General features: G+C 47.3%; 1 protein-coding gene across 3 annotated transcripts in view; it reads left to right on the top strand.

The window, feature by feature from the left end:
• Positions 1-24,977, top strand: part of MAPRE3 (microtubule associated protein RP/EB family member 3) — a 59,192-nt gene that overhangs the window by 16,632 nt on the left and 17,583 nt on the right. Inside the window, exon 1 of one of the 3 annotated variants that reach the window (XM_089528669.1) lies at positions 8,380-8,460. The exons of 1 other annotated variant lie outside the window; for it this stretch is intronic. The gene's annotated coding sequence lies outside the window, so the exon portion shown is untranslated. Of the gene's footprint in view, positions 1-8,379; positions 8,461-20,572; positions 20,594-24,977 lie in introns of those variants that run through there. One more of the 3 variants, XM_089528671.1, reaches the window with a different exon arrangement.

Here is a 24,977-nt window from a genome sequence, read left to right as displayed (position 1 = left end):
CATGCAGACCAGCTGCTCTGCTTGCAAGCTGCCTATATAGCCTCATCCCAGCATGGACATTTGGCTTTGGGGGGGGGGGGGTTGCTGTGGACTACAGTGTCCTAGGAAGACTCCCTTTGTGACCTATGTTTCCCTCTCTGTGGCCTTTGGGGGCTCTTAATCCCATCTTAAAATGAGATTTAGTCACTGTCTAAACTTTGCTGGGATTTATGTGCCTTATTTAGACCTGCTTCTATAGGTGTTGTGGGCTCAGGAGAAGCAAGAGGCAGTGGCTGGGCTCCTTGGAGCCTAGTGGAAAGGAAGTTGTATTGAATGCCCCTCTCCATGACAGACTTGGCAGGGCTGTTGTGCACTGGCCCCAAAGGTAGGCACTTGAGCAAGATTGGGGCATGTTAGCTGGTGCTGAAGAGTGGTCTGCGTCTTGAGCATTGCTGCACTGTGTACAATCCTCCCCACACCTTACTGGGCAGGGAACCAATCTGGGCTGCCATTTCAGCAGGACACAAGGTCTGCCTTCCTCCAGAAGATGGGAGTGGGCTTCTGCTCCCCAAGAGGAGAGCTACTCTCCTCCTTCCTTCTTGCTTGAGCTCTTCTCCCCAAGAGGTTAGGCCCTGTGTAAATGCATGTTGTCATGGTGTGAATGTGGTCTTCTTTGCCACCCTTGGATTAGAGCAGAGGGGAGTAGGAGAGCTTGGGCAGAGCTCTATCCCAGAGGGGAGCCTACACCTATGAATAATAACAAGCAGTATTCTAGCCATGGCAAATGCAAGAACGCTTGTCTGAGGGCTTGGTTTGAGTGGCAGAGCTGCCCAGAACACATAGTGCCAGCCTCATTTGCTGTCCACACAAGAAAGAACAATCTTCTTAGTCTCAGTGCTGGGCAGGTTGAGTCACAGTTTCAGTGGCCATCTCCAAAGAACTCATTTGAACCTAAGGGTTGCATCACAGTTTGCCATTTATGAGCAAGTGAGTCTCACGTTGCTGTCTGTGGACTTCTGGGAGTGTATGGACTCTATAGCTGAGCGATCTGTGGAAAGGCTATGGGACACTCTTGACTATCTGCATTTGTCTCCTGGTTAAGCTGTGTTTTCTGATGATGGAGATGAGGCCCTTTTGCCCAGGGCTGCATTACTGAACAGGTTTAAGGGTCACTAGTCAAGGGCCTGTGATGGTCATAATACTTTACTTGTACTCTCTGTCGACAGGGTAAAAGGGCCCTTTTCAGCAGCCTGGCATGGGACCTGTGGCATTCATCATATGGCAGGGGTTTGGGCTTTTGAGGGGAAAATTATTATCAAAATGAGCTACGTATTTACTATGATCTTTAATTCCATGGTAGGGGAGAGGTGGAGCTAGCTCGATGTAGTGGTTTGAGTGTTGGACTATGACTCTGGAAACCAAGATTCGAATCCCCACTTGGCCATGCAAACCTACTGGGTGACCTTGGACAAGTCACACTCTCTCAGCCTCAGAAGAAGGCAATGGCAAGCCTCCTCTGAGCTAATCTTGCCAAGAAAACTCTACGATAGGTTCGCCTTAGGGTAGCCATAAATTGGCAGTGACTTGAAGGCACACAACAACAACAACAACAACAACAAAGGGGAGAAGTGGGCAGTGATAATGTGTGGGAACCACAAGATGGTTTTTACAACCGTAAAAACACATAACCTTGCAAATGGAAAAGAGCTTTTATATAAGCCCAAAGGGTGCACAATAGATGTCTTTAATAATTAACACAATATTCTTCCTATATTAGAAAAGTTGTGTATGTTAACTGAATGCTCCTGTCAAGTGGAATTAAAATTATTCATGCCAGACTTGTAGCACAAGAGCTGTTGTTCTGTCAGACAATTCTTGTGCCATGCCATTGCCACCCCCATGGCAGGAAAGCCAGTAGTCTTCAGCAGAAGCAAGGGAAGTCAATGGTTAGAGATGGGTAGAACTGGTTCTTTGCAACAGGACCAGGGTTTTAAAGTTATAAACATTAACCATTCAGATCAGCTTTGAGCTAACTCCCCATTATTAGGTGTAGATAAGAGGAGAAGGCACCAAGGTGGCTCCATGAATGAGAACTGGGGTGACTTGTCAATCCTGGCTTCACGCTTATTTTATGCCTGTATATTAATCCATGCTTTAATTAATCCATACCATACATACCTTGTGATCAGGAGGTGACATGTCTGTACTCTAAGCCAGGGGTAGGCAACCTTTTTGAGCCGGGGGCCGGGTTGCTGTCCCTCAGACAACTGGGGGGCCGAAACCAAAAAATAAATAATTAAATAATTAAAAAAAAACTAAATAAATAAATGAACTGGGACAAATGTAGGACAACATTTTCAAATAGTGGACACTTTTTTTTTAAAAAAAGTGGAGGACACGCGAAAAAATTTGCTGATTTTTTAAAAAATGTTAATATAAATGCATGTTTCTGAGGCTTCTATAGACAATTGCCCCTGTGTGCGAGAGGCCAAAGGCCCCGGCGGCAATCGGCGGCAGGACCGGGCTGGGACCGGTTCCAAGGCCTCGCCGGGCTGCATCTGGCCCACGGGCCGCAGGTTGCCTACCCCTGCTCTAAGCAAATAAAAAATATTAAAGCATATAAATGGATGTTTTTAATCATAACCAAGGTAAGGTGTTACCCAGTCTGTTATTTGTTAAGAATAAGAAGAGAGAAATCACAAAAACTATAGAGCTGGAAGAGCCCAAAAGTGCTATCCAATCCAACCCCCCGCCAAGCAGCAAGAGAAAACCCAAGCACTCCTGACAGATGGCCATCCAGCCTCTATTTATAAACCTCCAAAGGAGGAGACTCTACCACTCTCCAAGGCAGTATCTTCCACTGTTAAACAGCTCTTACCTACGGGACGTTCTTCCTAACGTTGAGGTGAGATTGCTTTTCCTGGAGCTTGTATCCATTGCTCTGTGTCCTATTCTCTGGAGCAGCAGAAAACAAGCTTGCTCCCTCCTCAAAATGACATCCCTTCAAATACTTAAACAGGGCTATCATATCACCTCTTAACCGTCTCTTCTCCAGGTTAAACATACCCAGCTCCCTAAGTCTCTCCTCATAGGGCTTTATGGTCTCCAGACCCTTGGCACCTCAGAGGTCCTGTCCCCACCGCCAGAGGTCCTGGCACTGGGTAACACCCAGTGGACACTCGGTCCCCAAAAGGTTCACCAGCACTGCTCCACCATTTTGGTCACCTTCCTTTGAACACACTCCAGATTGTCAACATCTTTTTCAAATTGTGGTGCCCAGAACTGGACACGGTATTCCAAGTGGGGCCTGACCAAAGCAGAATAGAGTGGTACCAGAATTGCAGTGACATTTCTAGCCGCTGCATCACATTTGGTTCATGTTCACTTTGTGATCTACTAAGGTTCCTAGATCCCTTTCACATGTACTGTTGTCAAGCTAGGTGGTATATCTGTGCATTTTGTTGTTTCTGCCTTAGTGGTGGACTACCTTACATTTCTCCCTGGTGAAACTCATTTGTGTTATTTTTGGCCCAGCTCTCTAGTCTGTTATGGTCATTTTGAATTTTGATCCTGTACCCTGGGATGTTTCCAACTAATTTGATGCCATCTGCAAATTTGATAAGCATGCCTTCTATTCCTTCATCTGAGTTACTGATAAAGATGTCGAATAACAAGCTGGGCCCAAGACAGAACCCTGTTCTCCAGGATGAAGAAGAGAAGCCATTGTTGAGTAACATTTGTGTTTGGTCAGTCAAGCAGTTACAAATCCACAAAGCAGTAGTATTGTCTAGCCCACACTTTTCTAGCTTTTTTGCCAGAATGTTATGGGGGATCTTGAAAAATCAAGATATGCTATATTCACAGCATTTGATTAATCTACCAAGCTTTTGGTGGGCAATAAATTTTATTAGCAAACGTATAAAATGCCTGGACTTAGGTAGCCAAAACATCACTGTTAACGCACAAAAGTTTTGTGCAACCCCAAAGTTGATAGAAACACCCACATCTCCAGTTTAAGAGTCCGAGGGGTTATAATCCCTAAAGAGCTCATTGAGGACATGCTGTGTTCATTGGGTGCAAAATGCTGGCTGACTGTTGGAGAGGTGCAAGGCAATGTAATGGAGTGCCTTCTGGAAGGACATGCCTGGCTGCTGCCTGGACCAGGGCCACTGCACACTGCATCCCATTGTATTGTAAATAGCCTGTTGTGTTTTTATTTTTAAAAAACAGTTCAAATACACTAAACTATTGAAGAAGCAAAATAATAATTGAGGGCATGAAGTGTCATTAGTGAATATAGCTCTAACGGCTGAAAAAATTGGTTATCACATTGTATGTATATGCCTGTTTTCTCAAACTTTCCCTTAACATAGCCCTAGCAATTTTAAATCCTTTGTAAAAGGTTCTCTCCCTTGACCCACAAAAATGTTTTGTTTTAACCTTTTACACATCCAGTCACTGTTCATTTACAGGCAGATGCACATCTGTGCATTCACAGAGCTGTTCATATGCACACCTGGCAATGAGAGAATGTTGCTCCTTTTATTATGAGAGCTTGCACTGCCATCCCAAAGGCCCTCTGCGTATTCATGGGGAGCATTCCAGCGTTTTCCTGGGTCTTTCCATGCTCTCTTTGTTCTTTAGCTGATGTGTCTGGAAACACCATCCCTGTCAGAATCAGCTAACATCAAGCAGGCAGCTGTGGCAGTTTCTCCAAAACAGCCCAGACCAGAGACAAGAAGGGAATTACATGTGTTTTCGCCACTCTTAATGCTCTGAATGCTTGTGTAATGATGTGGCTCATTCTTGGTCACTTGTGATCGCTAAACTACAAGAAAACGTGGTACAGTGGACTTGTATCACTCCCTTCTGTGCTTTGTTTTCACTGTAATGGGCCAAAGATAGGTAGGGAGTGCATTTTGAGCAGCAGTAACGTACATCTGCAGATCTTGTAGCATCTTTAGTCTAACTAAAAGAAAGAAATTGGCAGCATGAGCTTTCATAGACTTCAGTCTCCTTCCTCAGATGCAAGATATATAGGTCTCTCTTGACTGGGACTTTCTCCTTTGCACGCCCTATGGAAACATTCTGGACTTCCTATGGATTCAGGTCTGTTGCTTGCATAGCTCCCATTGTTACCTGAGGCAGTATTTCTCAGATGGTCTGATGTGTCAGGGACTAGGACTGTATTTGTGTCCATGTCTTGCTCTGGAATTGGGTTAGACCCAGCAGCCTCTTCAAATTTTCTTTGAGTGCCAGACACTGACACACCTTACTGCTATGGCATAAGCTTTATTGATGGCCAATGATGCAGCAGAATGGTATACAGCAGAGAACGATCCCAGCCCTTTCATTCCTAGGATCTAGCACTCCACACAGCCAATGACAGGATTGCCCCCTCCCCACACATTCTGGTCCCAGACATATCCTGTCATCTGGCAGTCAAATCCAGTACCTCTTGTGGGACATAGAGGACACTTACGTTGGGGTGCACTCCCTACCAGACCAAGGCAAATGGAAGTTGGATTCACAAGAGTTGCACTGTACAGAAGAAGACAAAGAGAAATCAGTGTGCAACTATGACCCATTGCCCTCTAATAGCAATGAGTACTCACAGGCAGATTAGCGACAGAGAAAAGCCAACTCTTATTTCCATTCTCAGCCCTCGTACCTTTTCCCAGTATCAAACTGCAAAGTAAATGCAGCACGTGTCTAGCAAGGTCACTAATTCAAATGAATCCTTTCATGCCTCTGGGCAGCTGGTAGTTTGCCATGAGGCTAAGAAGGACTCCAAAACCCATCTGCCACCGGCAAAGGCCTGGCTCACCAACCCCCCACTTATAACTCTTTCTTTCCTGGAAACTCTGCAGACCAGCAGCCAAGGTCTCACAGACTGGTACCAGTCCAAAGGCCACCGTTTTGGTTAGCACTGGGCTAGAGCACAGGCCTGTGGCATATCCACCTGTCTCATCTGGATTTTTCTGCACAGTGCCTCAGAGAGGCCTGCATCACAAGGATATCCGTAGCATTTCATGAAGGCAAGCTGGTGGCTCTGTGGGCCCAGGTGACTCACAACAAGCCTTCATCTGGCTGGGGTGAGGGGAGAACATACTACTTTTTGTGTACTTGAGAAGATTGAGAAGTGATATGACGACAGTTATCTTTAAATAACTGAAGGGCTGTCAGGTGGAAGATGGATCTGTTTTTATACAGATGACCATCTGTCAGGGATGCTTTAGTAGGACACCTTGGAGACACATGGCTCTTTCAGTCCCTTCCACATATACAATGTTATGATTCTTAGGTGTGTGTGGGAAGGGGGGGGGAGCATGCTGCAGACTGGAAGTGTCCCACAGAGTAGCTTGTGCTGTTGTCATTGTACTTGAGCTGTGTCTTCCTAGCTTTATTCTCCTACCACGGAATGCTTTTAGTAGGTCTCTTTGTGTTGTTGATTTTGCTCCTAGAAGTCTTTGATGTCATGCAGACTGGCACCTGCCCTACTTAAGTCCCAGTGTGGTATACCTGATGCCTTGTGCTGAGCATTGTTTAGTCATAGCGTTCTGTAAGGAAATGGAGTGCAGCTCCTGTTTCTGTATTTAGCTTGGCTGCTGTAACCAACCAAATGCTGCAGGGAGCAGGCGGGAGCTAATGATCCAGTCTATCAGCAGTATCCTTGTTTAATAGAATGGCAAAACAGGAGCTTTTGGAATCGGGATGAAATGAAAAGCCCTTTGAAGCTTTAATTGTGCTCTGCTTTCCATGATGACCTGTTGCATCGTGACTGCCGGAGATGCAAGGCAGCCTTGACCTTCCTTCTTCAGGGAACAAGGCGTGAGCTGTGGATCCCTTCGTGGATAGAAGGAGGACCCAATTGGAGCAAACTTTGGGCTGGGGCCAGCAGACCTCAGTGAATGTAGCCACTCCTCCTCTGGCCCTTGCTGGCTGTTTCCCTTCCCAGGCTTTTGCTGCTGTCCCATTGCTGCCCTTATCACCCCTTTATCTCTGTGTCTGTTGCATGGAAGCGGCTGCTCTGACACGGGTCATCCTCTCTTGCCTGGATTTCAGAGATTTCAGCCCTCTGGAAACTGGATCAGATCTAGACAATGACAGTTGGTCCTTCTAGACCAGTAACCTTTTGACCCTGACCGGCAGCCCTGGTTCTGCTGGGTTCCAGTCTTTCCTAGCCCTGTGTGAAGATGCTGCCTAGGGTTGAACTTGGCATCTCATGCAGATGCCTGGATACTTGGCAGTGGCTCTTCCTGGGAGCTCTTTGCAGCGGCTCAAGATGCTGTCCCTTTCCCTCACCTTTCCACCAGTGGCTGTCCTGAGAGATGGGGGATCAGAGGGGTGACACAAAGTATTGTATCTTGGAAAACCTGCTTTGGATTGAGGTTTTAATGGAAGGATTGGGTGCAAATCTGAAGTCACAAGGAAATTTTCTTCCAGGCCAGATGGGCTACTATCCCAGACTGGCTGTTCTGGCTGTTTTATTCCTTCTCTGGTAGATGTGGCTTGGCTCAGTTGCTGGAACCGCAAGCTCAGCGTGGGCTTGCTTTCACCCTGACCCTTCAACTCAATGCCTTGTGGGGTTGGAAGAGCCTCCTTTGGGTTGGGAAGAGCGGGTTCAGGAGACTTATTGCAATGAATCACTCAGACTTTTGAGGGGACCTGGGCTGTCCTTGTTTAGGAAGATGCCCAGGAGCATCTCTCTGGGTTTTGAGAACATGTTTGTTCTTCCAGGATGAGACGCAGCTAGCAGTGGGCTTTTATACTGGCATGTAGAAATTTGTGCCTGGCGGCCTTGGGAAGAAGAGACAAGCTGGCTCAGGCACGTGTTCAGGTTCAGGTGTGCTTGCTGGACTCCCAGGAGCCCTTGCCTGAGCCAAAGTGGTCCTCGGTGTGCCTGCCTCCTGCCTGCCTCCGGTTGGGCTAACAAAGTCCATTTGCTGGAAGCCTTCTGAAGAAGCAGAAAACCCAAGTCTGGGATTCTTGAGAGCTTTTGGTTGGCTGGAGAGGGTTCCCCTTGCAGAATGGATTTGGATAGGAAGGAAGCACTCTGAGCAGGCCCTTGCCATTTCTGGGTTTCTCAGGGATTGTTCTTGTAGTTCAGTAGTTCTCAACCTTCCTAATGCTGTGATCCACAGGTTGAGAACCGCTGCACTAGAGTATTATAGACTATGGTGCCAACCCTGGGTCTTAGGCGACCCCTGTGAAAGGGTCATTCAACCCTCAAAGGGGTCGTGACCCATAGGTTGAGAACCGCTGCTAGAGTTGGATTTGAACATTGCATTTATTTAATTTATTTATTCCATGTATTTTCTCCTCCTCCTAGAGTGGGACTTAGAGGGAGAGGGGCCACTCCAAAGGAGAAGCGTGCCTCTGCCCAGCCCATCGTGTCACCCGGCCAGAAGGGAAGCAACACTCTCCAAAGGTTTGGCCTTGAGCTTCTCTCCTGCCTCAGACTGAGTCGCCCTCTCTCAGGTGGGCAAATGAGGGTTGCTGCTATCTTAGTCACCAACGCGCTTGTACAAAGCGTGGGATGAGTCCTTCCTGAATCTTCATTCGCGAAGCAAAGCCAGAGTCCCACTCCAAAGGAACCTGGGAGTGCAAATGTTCCCCCCGCCCTCTCCCTGCATAGCAATCTCGCCCCCTAATCCCCTAGGAAAAGAGATGGGGCAGGGCAGCAGTGGTGGGGCAGGGTGGGCACACTCCCATCTGGCCCATGGCACCCAAAGACCCACCAGATGCAGCCTGTCGTTCTTTCTGCAAGCATGCAGGAGCTGATTGGCTTGTGGCCTACTTTGCCGGCGGGTCCACCCCAGGGCAGTGAGGGAGTGTGGCCTGGCTTCCCAGTGGGGCTGAGGGGGCTGCTGGTCAAGGCTCCCTCCCCCTTGGGCTCTGCAGAGGAGGGACAGGGGCTCTGGCTTCGGAGCAGAGAGGAGAGGCAGCAGGAACGGCGCCCGCTTGATCTGCAAAGGGGGCTCTGGGTTTGGGGAGGGGGACTATGTCCCTCCAGAGCAATGGGGTTTGAAGAGGTCCCCTGCCATCTCCCCCCCGCCCCCCACCGTGAGCCTTTCTGCTAATCCAGCCTCTCATTGTTTCTGTGTGTTAAGCCCGCAGTCTCGGCTTTGACAGCAAAAAGTGAAAGGAGGTTTAGCCCCTTAAGCTGCTCTGGCCCAGCCTTTGCCCCAGCTGTCCCCAGTTCCTGACTCTGGTGGGTGCAGCGAGGATGGAGATGTCATGGTTGGAGCAGAGGTCAGCTTTCAGGTAGCTGGAAGATGGAGATAGGTGGGTGGGTGAGTGAGTGAGGCTGAAGTTGATCCAGGTGGAGCTGGGGATGCTGGGAGCAAAGATGGAAAGCCACCTGGACACTTGGTCCTGGGCTGGGTTTATTGCAGGTGTCAGGACTTTCTCAGTGAGCTTGGAGACCTCCACATTTTGAGGTCTGGGGAAAGAGAGGAAGGGTTTCAATCCTTCCTACCAAAGATTTAATTGGTAAGCTTAAAAAACTCCCAGCTCTGTAGCAGTTACAGAGGATGCAAAGTTACAGAGCTGTAATCTTTGTATGTTGCTTAACTGAGACAGAATAATATGCTTGTCCCTCCCTGTTTGGAATATTTGGAAATTGGTTGGTTTGTTGATTTTTGTGCAAGGCCAGAAGCATTGCTTGATTCAGGTTGGTCTGAGGGAAGGAAATGGGGAGCCTGCTTAATTTTTTGTTTGAAATATGATTACCTTACCTTTTAATTTTCCAAAGAACAGCCATTGTTATTGAATAATATTTATAAAGGATGATACAGACATTTGGATCAAAGATGGAAGGAGATTGAAAGCAATAGCTTCCGTCTGCTTGGGAAAAAGTTTCTTCTGGTTGCTTTGTTTCCTCCTAAGCCTTGATCTCAAAAGAAAGATGCTCTTTGTTCCTGGCGTTCCATGTTCATTTCTGCAGCCCAAGAAATTAATTGCGTGGTTATAAGCAGGCAGTCCCTCAGGCTGAGGCTTGTCCTCTTCCTGAGATCTCACTAGTCCAAGACCTTTGCCAAGATATGTCCCAACTTACTAGGCTTGCCTGGAAGATGCAAGGATCCTGTATGGCAGAACTTCCAGCTATCCCTTATCTGGTCAGGAAGAGATTAACCTCTGTTGCGCACCTTTGGAAACTAAATACCTCCTTTACCCAGAATTCACTCAGACAGCAAGATTGCTGTTCAAACACAATTGCAGCACAGTTTCCTAAAAGGAAAAGTCCCAGAAATTAATTCATAATATAGCACTGTCTGCTATGGCACTTTCCCCACCAGTTTAAAGTAGCTCTCCTGAAGCTAAAGCTGACAAAAAGTTTTCCTGCCTCCAGAGAACTTTGGTTGCATGTATGGTTTATCTGTTACCTCTGATTTATAGAACAAAAAACAAAGAAGTGGCCCACATGCTTTGCAGCCATATTCCATGAATTTTACTTCCCCTCAAGTTCTGCAACCAGTTCTGTGAGCAGAAAGATTGATGCTTAAATTCTGCAGTTAAGAAACATATGGGTAATTTAAGGTTGTGTATATGAACCCTTTAAGACAGAGGTATTGCCTGGCTGCCATGTTAAGTTGTGACTTTGTCCCCTCCTGAGGCAATCTGCACTTGTGGCAATCTGCAGCTTGTTTCCACTGTAGGGAGTGAATTGCCAAGTGGTGCCTGGGAAAGCTTGGTATCCCTGCTCCCCAGTGCACTTCAAAACTCAGCATTGAGCACATGAGAAGAGCTGCATTTGTGTTCTTGCTTGCTGCTTGGCAAACTCCTAACCAGATTTTTCTCCTTCAAATCGTCCTCTGCTAATAGCCCATGAATGCAAGGTGGTGTTTGGGGAAGTGGAAGGAGAATCCAGAGTTTGGAAGACCCTTCAGAAAGAGAGGTGGAAACACAGACTGAAAGCATCCCTCCTTCCATTCCCTCAGGATCTCTCTTTATTATTAACTGCTGTCAAGTTGGACTTTAGACTCTGATGTCAATGAGGCATCTCCAAGACCCCTTACCCTCCAAGGCCCTGCTCAGTTCCCAAAGACTTAGGACTTGTGTCCTCTTTGACTGATGGGCAGTCTTCCTCTCTTTCTACTGCCTTCTATCTTTCAGGACATTGTCTCCTTCTCTAATGAGTCATGCCTTCTGATGTATGACAGCCTTAAAGTCGTGCCAAAGTAGGACAATTCTCATTTAGTCATCTAGGGAGAGTTCAGCTCTGATTTGTCCTAGGACCCATTTGTTTGTCTTTTTAGCTGTCCATGGGATCCACAGAATTCTTCTCCAGCACCACATCTCAAATGAGTTGGTTTTCTCTCTATCTGCTTTCGTCACGGTCCAGCTCTCACACCTGTATCTGGTAATGGGAAATATGATGGTGTAAACAATGTTCACTTTAGTGTTCAGTTGTATATCTTTGCACTTTAGGATCTGCCCTTCCCAGACCTAGCCATCTCCTGATTTCTCCACTGCACTTTCCATTCAGGTCAATGGTTGATTCACGATGCGGGAAGTCTTCAATTATTTCAATTTCCTCATCATCACTATTGAATTTGTCTAGATCCTCCATGGTCATTTTTTCTGTTTTCTTCATATTCAACATAAAACCTTCTTTTCACTTTCTTATCTGACTTTCCATAATAAGTCCAAGAAGTCTCTGTTATTTTCTGCTAGTACCATGGTGTCATCTGCATATCTTAGGTTGTTCATAATCCTCCTTCTGATCTTCAGCCCTCCTTCCTCTGAGTCTAACCCTGCTTTGTGTGTTATATTTCCTGTGTATCAGTTGAACAAATAGCTTGATAGTATGCAGCCTTGCCTGACCACCTTTTCAATTGAAAACCATTCCTAGTTTTTTGTAGGGGTTTTTTGGGCTCTGTGGCCATGTTCTACAAGAGCTTATTCCTGATGTTTCTCCAGCATCTGTGGCTGGTGAAATGTCAGGAATTCTAGAACATGGCCACATAGCCCGAAAAACCCACAAAACATTATGGATGCCAGCTATGAAAGCCTTCAACTTCACCTTGAAAGCCATTCCATTTCTCTGTATTCTGTCCCAACAGTAGCCTCTTGTCCTGAGTATCGGTTATGCATTAGGACAACCAAGTGTATTGACACTCCCAGCTCTCTAAGAGTGACCCATAGTGTTTCATGACTGATGCAGTCAAAGGCTCTGCTATAGTTTATAAAGCGCATGCTGATTTTTGTCTGGAATCCTCTCTCGTATTCTGCCAGACTCATCTCATGAGGGCTATTAGGAGCCAGGGGCCTGTCTGCAAGGGAGGCCTTAAGCTGCTTATCAGCCATTAAATGAAGGGAGACTGCAAGGGAGCTTCTTCAAGTCTTCCTCTTCTGGACAAGGATCAGCAGAGGGGGGCATGGCCTTGCCGTTTTCCTTCCCTCTGGCTTTGCTGACCAGGGGGCATTGCAGCTGAAGGGCATGGAGGCCTCTAAAACAAAGCAGGTGGTGGTGATGGCTGAAGGCCAGCTGGGTGCCTGGTATGTGAAGTCATTGGGGTGCTCCCTTTGGAACAAGCAGATCTGTTGTTTGTTTCCTCTCTCGCTTCCAAGGATCGCAGGACAGCACACACAATAAAATCAAGCTGAATAGTTTTAACAGTTTGAAACAGTAAGATTACTTTAAAAAGACTAGAAATGTATTCCACAGTCTGACAATTAAAACAAAACAGTTTAAAAGTAATTTGAAATCGTACACATGGACAGGTTTGGAATAAAGCATCTGGATCTGGAGTGATCCTTCAGCAAAGGAATGAATTTGAGGAGGCAAAGTGGAAGCTGGAGGGATCTGACCTGTAGCAAATCCTGCTGGAACCAAGAAAGAGTGACCACTGTGTCCGTTCCAGGGGGACCTGCCCAAGAGTATTTCCTCTTGCCTCTCAATGGAAGCTGGAAAGAAGTGGGCGTGGAGGCTGTTTGGCTCTTTCTGGTCCTCTAGGCCCTGCCCAGTCCCTGGTGGCTCTCACTCTCAGCAGCGGCTGCTCCCAGGAGCAAAGAGCCTGCTCTGGAGGCATCATGGTGGGGCCTCATTTGTGCTCCAAATCTCAGCACTGGACTGGAGTGTTTCCAGAGGAGAGCAACTGAAATGGGGGAAGGCCTGGAAACCGTGCCTGTAAGGAAAGACTTAGGGAGCTGAGGATATTTAGCCTGGAGAAGGGAAGGTTAAGAGGGGATATGTTTCCATATTTGAAGGGGTGTCACATTGAGGAGGGAGCAAGCTTGTTTTCTGCTGCTCCAGAGAATAGGACCAGGAAGAATGGATGCAAGCTCCAGGATGTCCTTTTCTGTTCAGATATGGATTCTCCGTGGGCAGAAGTTACTAACATCTCCGCCTTGTCATGGATGGATCACTTCCTGGTCGAGGCTAACATCAAGGCATCTACCCAGATCCCCCCCGGTGGTGGCGGACCTATTAGAATGGTCCACCCTCGAAGGCTGATGGAACCCAAAAGGTTCCAAGAAGCCCTAGAAGGGTATATGGTTGGAACTGACGGCGATTCTGTTGATGCCCTGACTAACACCTGGGACACAGATCTCTCCAGGGCTATACACAGTATCGCTCCCAAGCGTCCTTTCCGGCCTGCTTCCAACAAAAAGCCCTGGTATACGGAAGATCTCAGGGCAAGGAAGCGGGCTGCGCAACGACTAGAGCGCGACTGGCGAAGATATCATCTCTTAGCCGACAAGGCACTTCTAAAGTCTCATTTGAAGGCCTACGGAGTGGCAATAGATGCAGCGAAGAACTTGTTCTTTGCTGCACGTATTGCGTCCGCGGAGTCGCGTCCAGCAGAGCTGTTCAGGGTTGTGAGGGAGCTCACTCAGCTCCCTCCCACCCTGAACCCTATTTTGGAACCATCTAAGGCAGTGTTTCCTTAGCTCCATAAAGGGAGGCCACCTACTTGGAGGAGGGCCCCGTGTGCCATGGGCCGGAATGGGCTGGCGGCGGCCCCGGCAGGGCTGGATCCTCCTCGCAAGAGCCCCGCGGGAGGCGGCGGTGGCAGAGGGGCCGAGTGGGCCATGGAGGGGAGCCTCTCCAGCAGCAGAGTGAGCAGGAACCCGGGCCGCCCGGCCATTGGAGGAGGAAGGAGGAGGCTCTGCGCTGGAGGCAACGGCCGAGAGGGGCTCCTCTGAAGGGAAAGAAGGCGCCTCTCTGGGGCAGAAGAGCAGCCAGGGCCAGGCTCCAGTCCTTCTCCTCCTCCTTTGGGAGGGACCGCCCCTGTCAACTGCCCGAGAGGCCGCCCCTTGCCTGGGCGGGAAAGGAGGAGGCCGTTGGCCGAGGCTGAGGCGTCGAGGAGGATAAATAAAGGTACTCAGTTTGATACCACTTTTGTCAAAAACACACTGCAGAAATAATCCAGTTTGAGAACACTTTGGTCAAAAACACACTGCAGAGCTCTCTGTCAGAAAAGCATAAAACTACAGTTCTCACAATCCTATAGCATTGAGCCAAGGGAGTGAAAGCAGTCTCAAACTCAAACTGCAATGTGGACCTTATCAAGGCATGCATCTTAGTAAATGGAGGGCATTTTGGAATTCCTCCTGGACAGAAGGTTGGAATGTAGGATGTATTTCCTAGATGCATGGGAATTGTAGTTCTTTCTGGCACCAGAGCTTTTTCTCACAAAACTACAATTCCCAGGGTTCCCTAGCACTGAGCCAGGGCGGTTAAAGCGATCTCAAACTGGATTATTTCTGCAGTATGGATTGGACCTTGAGTATTTTTAATAACGAAGGTCCAAAACACTGCAGAAATAATCCAGTTTGTGACCGCTTTAACTCTCCTGGCTCAGTGCTAGGGAATCCTGGGAATTGTAGTTTGTTGTGGCACCAGAGCTCTTTTTGATAAAGAAGGCTCAATGTCTCACAAAACTACACTTCCCAGGGTTCCCTAGCACTGAGCCAGGGCAGTTAAAGCAGTCTCAAACTGGATTATTTCTGCAGTGTGTCTTGGACCCAACTCAGGCTGCATCTTCACTCCAGACTCCAGAGACAACCCAGTTTCATACCGTTTTTACTGCCATGGCCCAGTGCTATGAAATCCTGGGAATTGTAGTTTGTTGTCACACCAGAGTTTGCTGAGAGAGAAGGTAAAATGTCTCACAAAACTAGAATTCCCAGGATTCCCTAGCACTGAGCCATGGCAATTAAAAGGGTGTCAAACTGGATTTATTTCTGCAGTGCGGTTGCAGCCGAACACATTTCTATTTGGCACAAAGATTCCTGAACCCCCTTCATGTCAAAATAAATATCTTTAAAGGACTGAAAGATTCTTTCTTTGGTTCAATGGTGATTTTGAGAGTTGAAATAAGTTACAGTTATTTTTATTCAATTATGTTTACGTTTATTTGCAAAACATCTGCCATTTTAGCATTATGGGAATTTTCCGGGAATTGTGACTGAATATTCCGTGGGATCTGGGGGGATTCAGCGGGTTTTGGACAAACGTTTTAGGGAATTATCTTTGAGGCTTGTTGGCAACAAGACAAATGATACTATTTACAGTCGCGTGGGGGGCGTGAAATGTTTTCTTCTTCCTGGGGGGGCATGACAGAAAATAATTGAGAAGCACTGATCTAAGGCCTGCTGTGACGAGTTTAACAACTTCTTCGCGGATCAAATCTCTCGGATAAGAGCTGATCTCGACGCCAGTATTAGTTCAGATCCTAGAGTAGAGGCATCCAGAGCTTCCGTGGACTTGGTTATACTGGATCAATTTGAGTTTGTTAGTACTGAGGATGTGGACAAGATCCTTCGGAGTGTTAGGAAGACGACTTGTTCTCTTGATCCCTGCCCTTCATGGTTAACAGCTCAAGGGGGAGTGGTTGTTACAGAGATGTTACACCACATCATTAATTCATCTCATAGGGAAGGGCAGTTTCCATCTGCTCTGAAGACGGCCATAGTAAAACCTTTGTTGAAAAAGCCCTCCCTAGACCCCCTAATTCGGAACAATTATCAGCCTGTCTCGCTGTTACCATTTCTGGGGAAGGTGATCGAGAGGGCAGTTGCCTTCCAGCTCCAGGGGATCTTGGAGGAGACTGATTTTCTGGACCCATTTCAAACTGGTTTCCGGGCGGGCTATGGAGTTGAGACTGCCATGGTCGCCTTAGTCGATGACCTCCGTCTGGGCATGGACAGGGGTAGCGTGTCCCTGTTAGTGCTCTTGGACATCTCAGCGGCCTTCGATACCATCGACCATGGTATCCTTCTGGATCGCCTGGGAGAGTTGGGTATCGGGGGCACTGCTCTGCAGTGGTTCCGTTCCTACCTCTCGGGTAGATTCCAGATGGTGGAGCTGGGGGACTGTCGCTCCGACAAGAGGGCCCTTACATCTGGGGTCCCTCAAGGAGCCATTCTGTCCCCCATGCTATTCAACATTTACATGAAGCCGCTGGGAGAGATCATCCGGAGATACGGGGCGCGGTGTTATCAGTACACTGATGACACCCAAATATGTTTCTCTGTGTCTCCGACTGATGCAGTGACTAAGGAGGGCATCTCTCCTCTAAATGCCTGCTTGGAGTCAGTAATGGGCTGGATGAGGGGAAACAGACTCAGTTTGAATCCAGAGAAAATGGAAGTACTGGTGATAGGTTCTCCTGGTCCGGGGAAGGAAATTGTTCCACCTGTCCTGAATGGGGTCACGCTCCCTGTGAAGGACTCTGTTCGCAGCCTGGGGGTGCTCCTGGACTCGTCGCTCCACCTTACATCTCAGGTGGATGTGACGGTCAGGAGCACCTGTTTTCAGTTTCTGGCCAGGCTGACCTTGAAACCGTGGTACATGCTCTGGTAACCTCTCGTTTGGACTTCTGTAACGCGCTCTACATGGGGCAACCCTTGTACCAAACTCGGAAGCTACAATTGGTGCAGAACATGGCTGCTAGACTGGTCACTGGATGCTCCAGGGCCAGTCATATAACACCTGTATTGAAAGACCTCCATTGGCTGGCCATTTGCTTCCGAGCGCAATACAAGGTGTTGGTTATTACCTATAAAGCCCTAAATGGCTTGGGCCCAGGGTACTTGGAGGACCGCCTCTCCCCGTACAATCCGCCCCGCACTCTCAGGTCGGGTGGGAAACATCTTTTGTCTATTCCAAGTGCTCATTATAGTGCAACACAGAGGGCATTTTCAATCTCAGCCCCCAGATTATGGAATACCCTGCCCGACGAGCTCCGCACAGCCTCATCCCTTGATGGATTTAAGAGGATGCTAAAAACTTTCCTTTTCTGTCAAGCTTTCCCCCCTATGAGTTGATGTTTTATTATCTGTTTTTAGATTGTTATTTGATGTTTTAACGCTGTTTTTTGCTGTTTTATACTGTCTTTTAACATGTACACCGCTATGATCTTGAAAAAGGAATAGTGGTATATAAGAATAAATTATTATTATTATTATTATTATTATTATTATTTATTAAAAGAGATTCCAGCTCAACATTAGGAGGAACTTCCTGACAGCAAGGGCTGTTCGACAGTGGAACACACTCCTTCCTCGGAGATTGTAGTGGAGTTTCCTTCCTTGAAGGTCTTTAAGCCAAGGCTGATGGCCATCTCTTGGGGATGCTTTGATTGAGAGTTCCTGCATGGCAGGGACTTTGACTGGATGGCTCTTGGGGTGTCTTCCAACTCTGTGGTTCTATGATTCACAGTTAGAGTCCCCTTATGGGTCTGCCCCAGTACCAGTCCCCCTCCTTCAGAATTTGTGGTGTCTCTTTCAGGCTCAGAGAGGTGTCTGGAAGACACTGGCTGATGAAGGGAGATGTATGGAGGGGTTTAGAGCTTTGTACGGCTTTTCCTAAACCAGAATTCCCTTTCCTAGGAGGCTCAGGCCAGCCACCAAGGGAAGCAGAGAGAGAGAGAGAGAGAGAGAGAGAGAGAGAGAGAAGGAGTGCTGTCAGCTGGGCAAAGTCTAATTTGCCCAGGAAAGTAGGTTCCTGGAAGAGGCATGACTTTGTCAGATGTCCTAATAGATGGTACCACCCTAAAGGAAGCAGGTCTCCTCTAATCTTGGAAGCTAAGCAGGGTCAGCCCTGGTTAGGGCTTGGATGGCAGACTGCCAGTGGATGTCAGGTGCTGTAGGCTGTATTTCAGAGGATGGAACTGGCAAAACCAGCTCTGAGGATTCCTTGCCTAAGAAAACCCTGAGAAAAATTCCTGGGGTTGCCATAAGTTGATGGGTGACTTAGAAGGCTCACATGCAGACAGCCCCCACAAGGACCCTTCTTGACAGTGGTGCCAGGGGCCTGGGTTGGAGATGTGCAAGTCCCATGCATTTTGAAGCCAGAGGGGAAAGGTTTTGTGTTTGTTTTGTTTTACAATGCGTTCTCTCTGGGGGGGGGGGGGCTGATGGTTTTGGAAAAAGTGAAAGAAATGCAGCACTGACGCCAGATTGGAAGTCGCTTTCTTACATTAGGAATATCAAATTCATTGTGTGTAACTTGTCTTTGCATATAACTGTTACACTTGGTATATTTAAAAGTTAGGTTTTTCCAGAAAACAATTACAAATTGGATGTAGCTTTTTTAAAAATAAATATCTTTTTTTGTTACAAATGGAGCTACAAGATCCTGAAATGTCAGGAGCCTCTGCCCTACTACAAGGAACCTCTTTGAGTTGGCAGTTTATGAGGAGCTGGCAATGTAAAAAAGAAAGAAAGAAAAGGGGGAAAGAGTCAACATTGATAAAAGAAAGAACCTTACTTTGTTTCTTCTAGTCCTCCATAGCGCCAGCCAGAGACAGAGGACTCATTCCCCCAAAAAGAACCGGAGAAAGGGAAATGGAGACCAGAAGTGACAGCAATGTGGGATGCTGCATGTTGTTGTTGTTGTTGTTGTTGTGTGCCTTCAAGTCCTTTCCATCTTATGCCAGCCCTAGGCAGCCTTATCATGTTTGTGGTTTTTTGCAAGATTTGTTTAGAGGAGTTTTGGTTTTGCCACAGTCTTGGCTAAAAGCTTACTGCTACATAGCTTTAAGATGTAATGGCGGAGAAGTAAATGTATGAAAACCTTGTCTTAAATATTTTCTACTTCATTGTAAAAGGAAATATTCCATAACTCTGTTGTTGTTGTTGTTGTTGTTGTTTTTTCTGGGGGGGGGAGAGAGATTTTTGGTGAAAGAGTTTTTCACCATCTTTCCTGTTAGAAAAAAAGATCTTTGGGATGGTTGATGTCTCTTGTTGCCGGTGGTTCTGGACTGGTACCAACTGGAAGAGATGCAGTCTTCTCAGCTACTCAGGATCAAAGTAACTTCCACACAGATTTTCACTCAAATGAGGGTTTATTGACTTTGTTGCTATTTACACTTTCACAGCAGGCTACTATACATCTATACTCTTTCAGAGTCCATGCTAGAAGCTTGAATGTGACATCAGTCTTTGTTCGCTCACAAGATCAACTTTCCCACCAAGTGGACACTCCTATTTCTCATGAAGTCACCATACTACACAAGAGCATAACAATAATACATTTGTTTATATTATGTCTCAGCAAATGTCCTTGAAGACTTGTTCTTCCAGGCCTAGGCTTTCTGGCCTTCAAGAGGAACCATTTTCAACTTTAGTTAACCATTGCCACATCTGAACATTTTCCATACAAATTAGAAATGTATTTTAACATTTCCTGTCCTCAGCCCCAGGCCTTCACCTCTCTAGGCTGGATACCCTTGGCTGGTTCACAAGCACCGCTTGTGTGGTGTGCCTGTGGTTTGCTTGGCATGGGAAGGCATTAACCAGGGCTGGAGCTGTTCCATCAGTCTGGCACCCCATAAGGGCTCCCTGTGCGCATAGAGGTATTTATTATTATTATTATTATTATTATTATTATTAACCTTTATTTATAAAGCGCTGTAAATTTACACAGCGCTGTACATACAATCTTTTTAATTGGACGGTTCCCTGCCCTCAGGCTTACAATCTAAAAAGACACGACACAAAAGGAGAAGGGAAAGGTGGTGGGAAGAGGCCTCTCTAGTAGGATAATACATATAAAATAAAACAGACAACAAAAGAACAACAAAAAGCTAGTGACAATTATGCAATGCCTGGGAACGCTTCTCTGAACAGGATGGTCTTCAGCTCCGTTTTGAAGCTGGTTAAAGAAGAGATGGTACCAGCCAGGATGCTTGGGAATGGAGTTGTCCTAGGGAACCCCCCCCCCCAAAAAAAAAATAATTCTTATGCGAAGTCAAAGGCTTCCATGGCCAGCATCCATAGTTTTTTGTGGGTTTTTGGGGCTCTGTGGCCATGTTCTAGAAGAGTTTATTCCCGACGTTTCGCCAGCATCTGTGGCTGGCATCTTCAGAGAATTCTTGTTATGTTTCCCAGGATCTTGGGGTAGGGATCCTTCCCTTTGCCACAGCTGAGTGGAGGGCCAACCCTTGGGAGGGGCAGGTGGGGCGGCCTGGGGCTGCAGGTGAGAGGAGGGCCTGCTGGCCATCTCTGAGTGATGAGGCACCAGCCCTGCCTTCTGATTGGCTGAGCAGCTGCTGGAGGGGGTTTATGAAATGCCCATCAGCTTCCTATGCCTGTTTTCCTGGGGCAGCCTCTCTTGAACTGCATGGCAAGTGCAGGAATGGTCAGCACCTCTCTCCAGGTGAGTGGATACGTTTGCCCCGTTGAGACCTTTTAAATGAGATTCCTACCCCTGGGAAAGGGGGCCCTTGGGGTCTCCTTGGCAGCCAAGGCTTAGCCACAGCCCAGGCAGTTCCCATTTCTGAGGTCTCTTGCCCTCCACCACCACCATCATCTCCAACCCTCCTGAGCACTGACTGGCATGGTGTACCTGGGCATCCTGTGGTGGTATCATGAATGCTGCTTGTGGGGAGGGTCCTACAATGTGGTGTCCACTTGTGGCACCACAGTTCAAGAAGAATGTTGATAAGCTGGAGTGTGTCCAGAGGAGGGTGGCCACAATGGTCAAAGGCCTGGGAACCAAAAGGCCTAAAAGAAACAGCTTAGGCCATCATATATATTGTTGTTTTTATTGTTGCAGTTGTTGCGTGTCTTCAAGTCATTTCTGACTTATGGCAACCCTAAGGCAAACTGCAGAAAAAAATGGTTGAGGAGTGACATGAGAGCCATCTTGAAATATCTAAAGGGATATTATCCAGAAGCTTGTCCTCTACAACTCCAGACACTAGAACATGATTCAAATGACAGGAAAAAAGATTCCACCCAAACTTTAGGAAGATTTCCTTGACTGCTTTTCACAGCAGAATAAACTGCCTTGCAGGTCAGAGGTTGGATGGCCATCCCTTGCAAGCATTTTTGTTGTGCGTCCTGAGTGACGGGTTGGAACAGATGACCCTTGTGGTCCATTCAAGTTTTGTAATTCTGTGGTCCCATACAGACAGGTCAAAATAAAGCTGCTTCGGGTCACTTTGGAGCTATGCTGTTTCAATGATGCATGCGTCCTAAGAGTCCGGAAGCTGTGCCAAATCTGTGCTCTAGTCCTTAGAACTGGAGCATGGCTTTGGCGTGGCTTCCGGCCTCTTGGGACGCATGCATCATTGAAACAGCATACCTCCAAAGTGACCCAAAGCAGCTTTATTTTGGCCTGTCTGTAAGGGGCCTGTGTTTCTGTGGTGGTGTTCATTGCTCTCCAGAAGCTGCTTTCTGTCTTAAAGAGTCCCTCTCAGGTTGGGTTTCTTGGTGTGAGCTTGATGGACTGAACATAAAATGACTCCCAAGATTTTTTATTGGTGTTCATAGAATCATAGAGTTGGAAGAGCCCCAAGGGCCCTGATGCAATCCAACCCCCTTCTGCCATGCAGGAACTCACAATCAAAGCACCCCTTGACAGATGGCCATCCAACCTTTATTAAAAGACCTCCACGGAAGGAGATTCCACCAAATTCTCCGAAAGAGTGTTGAACAGCCCTTACTGTCAGTAAGTTCCTCCCAATGTTGAGGTGGAATCTCTTTTCCTGTAGCTTGCATCCATTCCTCTGGGTCCTGTTCTCTGGAGCAGCAGAAAACAATCTTGCTCTATCCTCAGTATGACAACCCTTCAGATACTTAAACAGGACTTCATGCCACTTCTTAACTTTCTCTTCTCCAGGTTAACATAACCAGCTCCCTAAGTGTCTCATGATAGGGTCAGTGGTGTCACCCAACTTGGTGACACCCAGTGCAGGGGGTGGGGCTTCTGGGAACGGGACATCTGGCGTGCCTGCGCCACACAGGAGCACACATGCGCACCAGTGAATGCACACACAGCTCCACAGCAACCCAGATGGGCACCCAAGGCCCCATGGGGCAGTGGGGGACCCCCAGAGTGTCACCCCCCCCTTCTGGGGTGTCACCTGATGTGGTCCGCACCCCACAGTGACACTACTGTATAGGGCTTTGCCCTCCTCTGGACATGCTCCAACTGGTCAGTATCTCTCTTGGATTGTGGTTCCAAGAACTGGACACAGTATTCCAGGTGAGGTCTGACCAAAGCAGAATTCATTGTTATTGTGTGCCTTCAAGTTGTTTCTAACTTATGGTGACCCTCAGGCAGACCTATCATGGTTTTTTCTTGGCAAGATTTGTTTAGAAGAGGTTTGCCATTGCCTTCTCCTGAGGCTAAGAGTATGTGACTTCCCAAGATTACCAGTGGGTTTCATGGCTGAGGTGGGAACTGAACCCTGGCAGAATAGAGCGGGACTATTTCTTCCCTCTTTCAAAACACTATACTGCAGTTGATGCAGCCTGCAATCCCATTGGCCTTTTTAGCTGCCACATCACACTCTTGGCTCGTGTTCAACTTGTGGTCTACTAGGACTCCTAGATCCCTTTCACATGTAGACTTGTCAAGCCAGGTCTCCCCCATCCCATATCTGTGCATTTCATTTTTTCTGCCTAAGTGCAGTACTTTACATTTCTCACTGTTGAAGTTCATTTTGTTAGTGTTGTCCCAACTTTCTAATCTATTTAAGGTCATTTTGAATTTTGATCCTTTCCTCTGGGATATTAGCTACTCCTCCTAATTTGGTGTCATCTGAAAATTTGATAAGTATGCCATGCATCTTTTCATCCAAGTCACTGATACAGATGTTGAATAGCACTGGGCCTAGAAGAGAAGTGGCACCCCACTGGTCACTTCTTTCCAGGATGAAGAAGAGGAGCCATTGCTGAGCTCTCTTTAGGTTTGGTCAGTTACCCAATTACAAATCAATCTTACAGGTGTGTTGTCTAGCCCACATTTTACCTGCTTGTTTGCAAGGATATCATGGGGGGCCGTGTCAAAGGCCTAACTGACGTCAAGACACGTTAAATCCACTGCATTCACTACATCTACTAAGCTTGTGACTATGGGCTGGAACAAGACTCAATGTTTACTCAGGACCCAACCTGCGCTGCCAGGAATCAGATTATCCCGGCTCCTTTTTGCTCTGGTCAAAAGGACTGTTCAAGTTCAGTTCCAATCGCAAACAGTGTGGCATCCGAGTGGCTTCAGGCCGCTTTGGTGGCATGCATCATGTAAATGTCACAAACCCGAAGTGGCTGAATGCCGCTTCATTTGGCCCATCTGTTATAAGCCTATTTAAAAAAGGGATAAGATTAGTCTGGCATGTTTTTGAGAAACTCATGTTAACTTTCAGTGATCATGCCATTCCTTTCTAAGTACAGAGTGTCTGTTTCATGGTCTACCCTAGAATCTTTCCTGGTATTGAGGTCAGGCTGACTGGGCAGCAGTTATTTGGGTTCTCTTTTCCCCTTTTTGAAGATGGGGACAACGCTTGCCCTCCTCCTGTCTGCGGGGCCTTCTGTTCTCTAGGAATTGTCAAAGATTATTATTGCCAGTGGCTCACAGAGTACTTACGCCAATTCTTTTAATGCCCTTAAATGTGGTTCATCTGGCCCTGGAGACTGGAATCCTTTTCGAGTAGCCAGGTATTCCTGTAGTACCTACTTTTCCTTACTGCATCAGTGCTCCGTTTTCCCCAGGTTGAGCGCTTGAGTATTTCTGCCTTTGCTCTGTTCCCTGTTAGCATTTCACCATCTTCCCCATGCAGCGGCCCTACTATTTCCTTGCTCTTTCTTTTGCTACGGACATCAGTGCAAAAGCTCTTTTTTAAAGTTCTCTAGCAAGCCTGAGCTCATCCTGTGCTTTAGCTTTTCTGACTTCCCCTCTACACAGGCTGGCTATTTGTTTGAATTCTTCTTTTGTCATCCCCCCCCCCCTTTCCATTTTAAATCTTAGCTCAGTTGAAAGTTCTTCAATCATCCATCCATCCTGGTTTCTCTAGACACCACCCATTTGTCCTCCACATTGGAACTGTTTGAAATTGTGCCGTCAGCATCTCACTTTTAAGAAACTCCCATCCCTCATGAGCCCCCTCCTCTAGTAATATTCCTGACTAAAGGATCACCCCAGAATTTCCCTAAGTTTACTGAAATCAGCTTGCTTCCAGTCTGTGTGACCATGCTTGGCTTGCCCTTTCTGCTATGTGACAAACTCCAGGAGGACATGATCACTCCCACCTAAGTTTCCCTCCACTGCCACCCATTAACCAGGCTGTCCCTCCTGGTTAGGATCAGATCCCCTAGTTGCCTCTTCTGTCTGAAATTGTCTGCCAGGCAGGCGGGGCATTTGCTGGACCTTAAATTGTTGACAAGTGTCAGGATAGGTGGGAGTGCTTCTGCTGCAATGTGGAGAGTCCTGCACTCCCACCTCCTTGTTTTGTGATTCTCCTGGATTTCTGGTGTCACAGTCTCTGTCTGATGAGTGTTTCAAAGGCTGTGGATGGTGCCCTACTTCTCCAGACGTCTGAATCAGCCCCCCCCCCCCCCCGTGTTGCTTTTCTGACAGAGGCTGGTTCCCTCTGCAAACTGGAGCCCACAACTGCAGGAGAGCTGTTTTGGTCTGCCCTGGAGTGACTGGTGGGGATTCTCTTTCTGTTGGTATCTAGAGAGGAATTATTGTATGTGGGGGCCTCTCTGGGGAAGGTTGGCTCTGGCTTCCAACTTCTGCTGGCCCTGTAACGTTG

This window comes from Sceloporus occidentalis, unplaced genomic scaffold, assembly GCF_023333645.1.
Source record: "Sceloporus occidentalis isolate IW3139 unplaced genomic scaffold, rSceOcc1.0.p SCAF_6, whole genome shotgun sequence".
Taxonomy (NCBI): Eukaryota; Metazoa; Chordata; class Lepidosauria; order Squamata; family Phrynosomatidae; genus Sceloporus; species Sceloporus occidentalis.
This window is presented reverse-complemented; position numbering and strand designations above follow the sequence as displayed.